Raw genomic sequence first — 8,683 nt, 5'->3', positions numbered from 1 at the left:
GTGAGTTTTGGAAATGCTAATGTTAATTTAGCACCAGCTGCAGTAACAACAACAAAAATTGTGGCTGAATAATATCCCAAGACATTAACCTATGTCTTGAATATTTCCTTCTTCCACAGCACACTGATAGCTCCTCCTTCCCCAGTCCATGTCTATAGACAACAGTCACCTACATCTGAAGCAAACCCAAAGACTAGAAAAAATTTTTTCCTTTTATCATTATTTCACCTACATCTGAAGCAAACCCAAAGACTAGAAAAATTTTTTTGCTTTTATCATTTTTTTTATTATGATGACATTGGTTAAAGAAATCCAGTAAGTTTCAACTGTACAATTCAACAATAGGTCACATATATTTTGCATCGTATGTTCATCACCCATAGTTAGATTTCTTTCTCTCACCACATATTTGACCCCTTTTACCTCATCTACCTCCCCACCACCCCCAGCCTCTGGTAACCATTAGTCTACTGTCCATGTCCATGAATCTCTGTTTGTTTGTCATGTTTGTTTGTTGCTTTTAGGTTTCTATCCCATATATAAGTGATATGGAGTTTTCAACTTTTTCTGTCTGGCTTACTTCACTTAGCATGATTATCTCAAGGTTCTTCCATGTTGTTGCAAATGGCAGAATTTCATCTATTCTTATAGCTGAGTAATGTTCTATTGTATATTTGGACCATATCTTCTTTATCCAATCATCTACTGTAGGGGACTTTGGTTGCTTCCATGTCCTGGCCACTGTGAATAATGCTGCTATAAACATCGATGTGCAAATATCTTTTCAGATATATGTTTAATCTAAAGGCTAGAAAATTTATAGAGAATGGCTAATGACTGAAATGTTAGGCTGGGAGACTCAGAAGTTCTTGGAGTTCTAACAAACCTGGGCTGGAGAAGAGGGAAAGGAAGGCAAAGGTACAACTTACAGTGTGGAAAAAGACTGGGAGAGAAGAACCACCTGGAGAAGAACCACCTCGGACGTAAGGAATGAAAACTCTGCTCTGAGTGAGCACCCTGTTCCTAGAGCTCTCTCTCCCCACCCCTACGCAGCTCATTACCTGTGGTCAGACTTGGAAAGGAAAGCTGTTGGTGGTGATGGAGACCTGGGATACCCTAGATAGTGGGGACTGTTGGTGTTATGAAAGGAGGCCTAGCCTTGACCAAGGTTGGACTGGACCAAGTGGTTGGAAATATCCCTGTGAGCTAGCTCAGTAGTAGACACACAAGTCTCATGCCCAGCACTACAGTTAGAGCACAGAGAATGCAGATGTGAAAAAAGGCACATTGAGAAATGAAGTTAGTGAGTGTGGGCAACTTTTTTAAAGGAGTTTTGCTATAAAGAGGAGCAAAGAAATGAGACTGCTGGGTTAAAGGAAGGTGGTAATTACAATATCAGTGATCATACAGCCAGTCATATCTTTTGAAGGCTTACTTTTGTGCAGATGCTGTGTCAAGTGCTTCCTATGCATTATCTTAACAACTATAAGGGATGTGTGTGTGTATGTATAATGTACATATAAATGTACACACTATCCCCTAATATATATGATATATAATATATGCAACATGCAATATCTTATCTATTATTCTATTATCTATATGTAGAGGGAATTTCCTTGATTTTACACTTGAAGAAGTGGATGCTTGGAGTTATTAAGCTGCTTGTCCAAGGCCTCACAACTAGTTAAGTAGAGTCAATATCTGAATTCAGGCAATCTCACTCCAGAGCCTGAACTTTTAACCGCTGGACCATATTAACTTCCTTGACTAGTATGAAAAAAATATTAGTAATTTATATACATCCTCTGTAAGAGGATGAGCCAAATATAAGAGGTATAAGAAAGAATATGATTAGAGGAAAGTGCCTGAGTTGTCTGGACTATGAAGTCTAGAGATTTTTATTTTAAGAGAAATAAATAAGGGAAGGTACAGTAAAATCATCCAGGTCAAGCAATAGAATTCAAATGATGGAACTGGATTTAGATGGGAGGTAATGGGATGCTGGAGCTCAGTGTGGGGGCATAGCTAGCCTCAAGTGTCAGGTAATTGTAGAGAGAGCAGTTTGTCTTGAAATGGAAGTTATATTTGCAACCCTGACAAAAAAGGTCATTTATTGCTCTTCCCATATGCGGCCTGAGGTGACCTCCAAAAATGGTTCGTTATTCACTTGACTCAGAAAACCCCACAAAATCATGCAAATCAAGAGGTTCAAATCTCCGTGTTCACTTTAAAAACACTCATGAAACTGCCCAGGCCATCAAGGGTATGCATATCCGATAAGCTACCAAGAATCTGAAGGATGTCGTCACTTTCTATAGAAGCAATGGGTGCCATTCTGTCATTACAATGGTGGAATCGGTAGGTATGCCCAGGCCAAACAAAGGGGCTGGACATAGGGTTGGTGGCCTAAAAAGAGTGCTGAATTTTTGCTGCACATGCTTAAAAATGCAGAGAGTATTGCTGAACTTAAGGGTTTAGATGTGGACTCTATGGTCATTGAGCACAAAGCTCCCAAGATGCAGCACAGAACTTACAGAGCTCGTGGGCAGATGAATCCCCTACCTGAGCTTTTCCTGCCACACTGAGATGATCCTCACTGAAAAAGAGCAGATTGTTTCTAAAGCAGAAGAGGAGGTTGCAAGAAGAAAAAGACATCCCAGAAGAAACTGAAAAAACAAAAACTTATTTCCTGGGGGTAAATTTAGCATCAAAAAAATGCTAAAAAAAGTAAAAAAAAAAAAAAAAAAAGGGTCATTTATCTGAAAGATTGGAATCTGTAATAAGGACCTCAAGAAAAAAAACCAGACCAAAATATTCTGTTACTACATTGTACACTTTTAATCTGCTACTTATCTCCTTCCTACACTGGTCCTTATTTTAAGTAAAGTGACTTATGCATACGACTAACCGTCTGAAGCATCACAGGGAACCTGAAATTGGAGTATGGCTACTGATTGTTTGCCATTCAAGCATCTCTGCTTCCTTCTGCCAACAGCTCCAACTTTCTTCTTGGTCCTATCCCCCATCCCACCCCCCAGCCTTCAGCCAATTATTTCCTATATTTCTGTGGCTATAGTGATTGGTTTAGCCATGGATAAGCGAACTTAAACTTGTCTTAATCAAAATATGTCACAGTTTTGCTGGAAATAAAGAGTATTCGTACTGGTTTCATCACTTTATTCCTTTTATCAAGCCATGCCTGATAGAAATCCTCCTCTGGACTTTCCAGTTAGAGGAGACAAAAAATTAAATTTTTACTTAGCTCATTTGTGATTAAATTTTCTGTCATTTGCAACCAAAAGAATCCTAATTAATAAATAAAGGAGAGTAATTCTCCTTTATTTATTTTTTGGGCAGAGGAGAAGAAAAGATCAGTGATGAAGGCAGGAGACTTCCTTTTTGGGAGGATTCTAAGTTTCAAAATATGTGATAGTAGCATTTAAAAAATTGGTACAAAATATTTTTAAGAATGCCAACTAATTAATACCCAAATTTCTTATGAATAAATAACAAGAGATACTTCTGTAAACACTTTGCTAAATCCAAAGCTCAAACTCTGGTAATTTTGTAGCCACTAATGGGTCAAATTTTAAAAAAGTAATAACTGCTCTTTACTGCCAGCTCTGAACCATAGGCATCTCTCAGGACAATTGACAAGTGCCACAAGACCAGAAGCAAGAGAAAGCCCTATTACAAGAAGCGAAAATATGAGCTGGGCCACCCTGCTGCCAACACTAAGATTGGGCCCTGCGGCATTCACACTGGCCTGTGTCCACAGAGGCGACAGGAAGTATGGTGCCTTGAGATGAGGTTGTCGAGAACTTCTTTTGGGACCCTGAGTGCTGTTCACGCAAAACAAGGATTATGGATGTTGTCTACAGTGCATCCGACAACGAACAGGCCTGTACCCAGACCCTAGGAAAGGACTGCATCATGCTCACTGACTGCACACGCTACCCACAGTGGTACCAGTTCTGCCTTGCACCGCCGCTGGACCTCAGGAAGCGGGTTGGGCTGACTCCTGAGGAGGAAGAGATTGTCAACAAAAACAATCAAAGAAAAGTCAGAAGAAATATGATGAAGGGAAAAAGAATGCCAAAACTAGCAGTCTTCTAGGGGAGCAGTTGCAGCAGGGCGAGCTTCTTGGCACACATCGCTGTGAGACCAGGCCAACGTGGCCGAGCAGATGGCTTTGTGCTAGAAGACAAGGAGCTGGAGTTCTATCTGAGGAAAATCGAGGCTCAGAAAAGCAAGGAATCCTTCTCCCTCCTACCTTAGCTCATATAAGAAAGATGTTTATTGTGCTAAAAAAAAAAAAAGCAAGAACCAAAACCAAAAATCTCTTCCTTCCCCCCAACCCGCCCTCATTTGATGTTTCTATTGTTACAAGGAGAGAGTAAAACCTTTAAGACTTAGAAAGGGCCATGCATTTCCTGCAGGGGCTAGAGTTTAGGAAAGAAACTGTGAGGTTGCATTAACTTATTTTAACATTTTTGTCCACCTTTCTCAGTGCTGGCTTCTTTAATGATTTGGGTCTGGGGAACGTAGACCTCTGTATCTGAAATCCCCAGCCCTGTCCTCTCTGCTGGATTTCTTCTCCAAGGCTACCACCACTAGTTCTGATCACCATGGCAGAGGCTTGAAGAATACCAAGTTCAAACTATGAATGTAAATCACATGTGTTAATGCTGTAGCAATATTGGCATTATACTTCAAGTTCAAGTAGTGTTATTGGATTACAGTTTTTGCTTTAATTTATTGGAGAAAAGTTTTGAATATTTGTTATTTGTTGTAGATAATTTAGAAAATTTCCATAATTTTCAGTTGAAACCCATGTGTTGTCAGCACAAAAAAATTTGTACTCTGAGCTCATCTCTTTTCTAATATAGGCACCGCTTTATCAGAGAAACTCTGAAGAATGAACCATTATATAAACCTCAAGTAAAGAAGTTGAGGTTTATCTCTTATTGGTCATCTGAAACAACACAATTCAGATGGGCAACTTCTAAAGTCGTTGACAAAATTAATTTTCTTGAAGGTCAGTTTTATTTTTCTGTCATCAAATGAGATTTGGAACACCTCATTTCCAAATGATTTACTTTCCTAGAACATTTAATGTCTTATTAATTTTGTCATTTAAAAAAGATGAAGTTCTCCTTTTGCATTTCTATTCTTGTATATGATTAGAGAGTTCAATGTTGGAAATGATAAATCTATAACTCTAAGTTTCTTCTTCTTTGTTGTCTTCTTCTTCTTCTTCTTCTTCTTCTTCTTCTTCTTCTTCTTCTTCTCCTCCTCCTCCTCCTCCTCCTCCTCCTCCTCTCAGTTCTTTAATTTAAATTATCTTCTCTTTTTCTTTTCCGTTTTCTACCTCATTTCTCTGGGGTCATAATTCTTCAGTCAACTATCTTCAGCTCATAACCACCAAGCGTGATCTGGTGTATTATCTTTCTTTAGCCTTTTATCAAAATATATTTATTTTATTTCCTTCTTTTTCTTTTGTTTATCCCTCTTATATGGTAATTACTAAACTTAGAAATTCTCCATAAAACAAATATTGCCAATCAGTGATATTGGCTAAATGGTCAAAAGGTTAACACTCCATTATTTAAAAGACTTTGAAAGGAACATCTTTGCCTGAAAAATGTATGTGTTACCATGAATTTTTATATTAGTGAATTTACTTAAGGAAGGAATAAAACAGTGTGTTCTCAATAGTAGTGTTGTCAACCATTAACGCCTACTCATTATTAAACTTGTTACCTAACAAGAATGTGGGAGAACCGATTAATTTAGGAGAGAGTTTAGACATGATAGTATGTGACGTTAGAGCAAATGTGATGAAGGCAAAGCCAGAAGAAGGATTATGGGGCAAGATAAGGACACTGGAAGATTGGTAAAGTGACATAGAATTTTTTGTGGGGGTGGGGGGAGATTTCTCAAAACAAAACAAATCAGAAAAAAAGTAACAAAAACATGTGTGGTCTTACAAATTTCACCCAGAGCAGACTCAGCCTGACTCATACTTAGCCTTTTGACTTCCAAAACATGTCCATTGACCAGTGACCGACCACTCACTTAAGACATAGAGCAGCTGGGTCTCTTGTTTGGAAGTTTGGTGGCTTGGGAATTTTAAATGATAAACAGCTAAACAGAGGTTACCGTAAAATAAATAAGATGCATCTTAATTCAGCCTGGAAATATCTAAGTGAATGGGCTCTTATAAGCTCTCTGATTAGGCTTGATAAAGATTTGGGAAATTGATGTCAGTCCAACAGAGAAAAGTACTACAAGATTGAGTCATTTAAGATTGTTTTATTCATTTTTGTAATTAGAAAACTTTGTAAAAGATAAATTTTTTTTGGTGACAAAATAGAAGGATTTATAAGACAATGATGTCAGTATTTGCATATACATGCAAAAAATATTGAGAAAATGGAGATAAAAACTTAACTTACAATACATAATTTTATTCTGTCTAGGTAAATATGGGGATGCAGAGGTTTTAATGTGCATCATTCTGGCATTGTGTCTAATATATTCAACATAAATACTTTTGGGTGTGAAGAAGATTTGACAAAGTATTGATTGTTATTCATGGTGTTTTTATCTACAACGAAAGATGATAAAAATTCTCTAAAGTGTATGGTAGTTAAGTTTCCCTTTTTTGCTTGAAACATGATTGTCTTATTTACTTTTCCTTTCTCCTTGCATCTAATCAGTTAATAATTTTTGGCAATTCTTTTACACACTCTCTCACATTCCTTTTCTTTCATCTCCACTGCTTAGGCCAGTCGCTCCTTAACTTGCATCTCTTCTGGGGATTTTAACTGCATCTAGGCTCTCTTCATGTTTTACATCTTAGTTAAAACATATCTTCATTCACTTGATTTTAGCCATTCTTGTGGGTGTGAAATGGTATCTCATGTAGTTTTTAACTTCTTGAATAATTAGTGAGCTTAAACAGCCTTTTTGTGATTATTGGATATCCTCTTTGTGAAATAACTTTGAAATCTGTAACCATTTTTCTATTAGGTTGTCTGTCTTATTTGTATTAATTTATAAGCAATTTCTGTGTGTGATGGTAACAAGTCCTTTTTTGATTGTATGTATAAGGGTTTTCTACCAGTCTGTTGCTTGCTTTTTTCTTCTCTTTATGGTATCTTGATAAACAAAACTTACTAATTTTAATATTGCCCAATTGATCAATCAATCAATCTTTTCTTTCATGATTACTATATTTTATGACCTGTTTAGGAAATAATTACTGAAGTCATTAGGAAATAATTACACAGAAGTCATAAAAGTAATCTCTGATGTTATCTCTTAGAAACTTTGTTATTTTTCACATTTAGATGGATAGTCTGTTAGGAATTGATTATTGTGTGTGGCATGAGGTGTGATTATTGTGTATAGTGTGATTTCCATTTGGATATCAGATCACCACCATACCATTCACAAAAAAGTCTTTATGTACTGCTCCACAGTGCCCCGCTTAATCCTGTTTCCTTGTATGTGTGGGTCGTTTTCATGACTCTACTCTGTTCCATTGTCAAAACTTTGCCTAAACCATGTTTTTCTTGTTGATTTTTTTGAGAGAAAAAAGTACTTTTCTGGATCCATCTCAAGAAAACACAAGGGTAGGAAAATATATTAATATTATATGCCATTTATTGAAGTATAACTTATTATGGTAAAATTCGATCTTCTTAGTTGTACAATTCTATAATGTGACAAGTGCATACAACCATATACCCACTACCATAATGAAGATATGGAACATTTCCAATACCCCAGAAATCTCTCAGATCCCTAGTAGCCAATCCTTTCCCCTACTCTCAGCCTTTGGCAAGCATTGGTCTGTTTTTTTTTTTTTTTTTTTTTTGGTTTCTACAATTTTTATTCTTTTAACAGGGTCTTTTGCAGAACAGATATTTTTAATTTAGATGAAGTTCAATTTATCAACTTTTCTTTATGGAGCATGATTTTGGTGTATCTAAGGAATCTTTGTCTGATGTCACAAAATTTTTCTCCTGTTGTTTTGTAATATGTTTTAAGTTACTTTTTATAAGATGTGAAGTAAGTCAAACATTTTTTTTTTTGCATGTGGATATTCAATTGTTCAAGTACTATTTGTTCAAAAGATATTCCTTTCTGCATTGAATTGGCTTTGCAGCATGTCAAAAATAAATCGACTATGTATATATATGTCTTTCCTATATCTATTTGCCTTTCCATATACGTTTTTAAGTCAGCTTGTCAATGTGTATAAGAATATCCTGCTAGGATTTGATTGGAATTGCATTCAATCTTTACGTTGGCTTAGTGAGAATTAACATCTTGATAGTATTCAGTCATCCAAAAGGTGAACCCAGTACATGTCTCTATTCATTTAGGTCTTTAATTTTATCAGTGTTTTGTAGTTTTCGGCATATAGATCTGGCACTTATTCTTTTAGGTTTATGTACCTAAATATTTTATGTTTTTTTGGTGCTGTTATAAGTGATACTTTTAAAAAGTTTAATTTTCAGTTATTCTTTCTTAGTAGGTAAAAATATTGTTGAATTTTTGTATACTGGCCTTATATCTTGTATACTTCCTAAACCACTTATTATTTTTAGTAATTTTTGGAGAGTCTTTGAGATTTTATCTGTAGATAATTGTTATGGTTTGAATGGTT

General features: G+C 36.2%; 1 pseudogene; it reads left to right on the top strand.

Annotated features, from left to right (window-relative positions):
* Window positions 1-2,349: 2,349 nt before the first annotated feature.
* LOC102885650 lies at window positions 2,350-4,281 on the top strand (annotated as a pseudogene).
* Window positions 4,282-8,683: the final 4,402 nt, after the last annotated feature.

Source organism: Pteropus alecto, unplaced genomic scaffold, assembly GCF_000325575.1.
Source record: "Pteropus alecto unplaced genomic scaffold, ASM32557v1 scaffold7, whole genome shotgun sequence".
In the NCBI taxonomy this organism is placed as follows: domain Eukaryota; kingdom Metazoa; phylum Chordata; class Mammalia; order Chiroptera; family Pteropodidae; genus Pteropus; species Pteropus alecto.
This window is presented reverse-complemented; position numbering and strand designations above follow the sequence as displayed.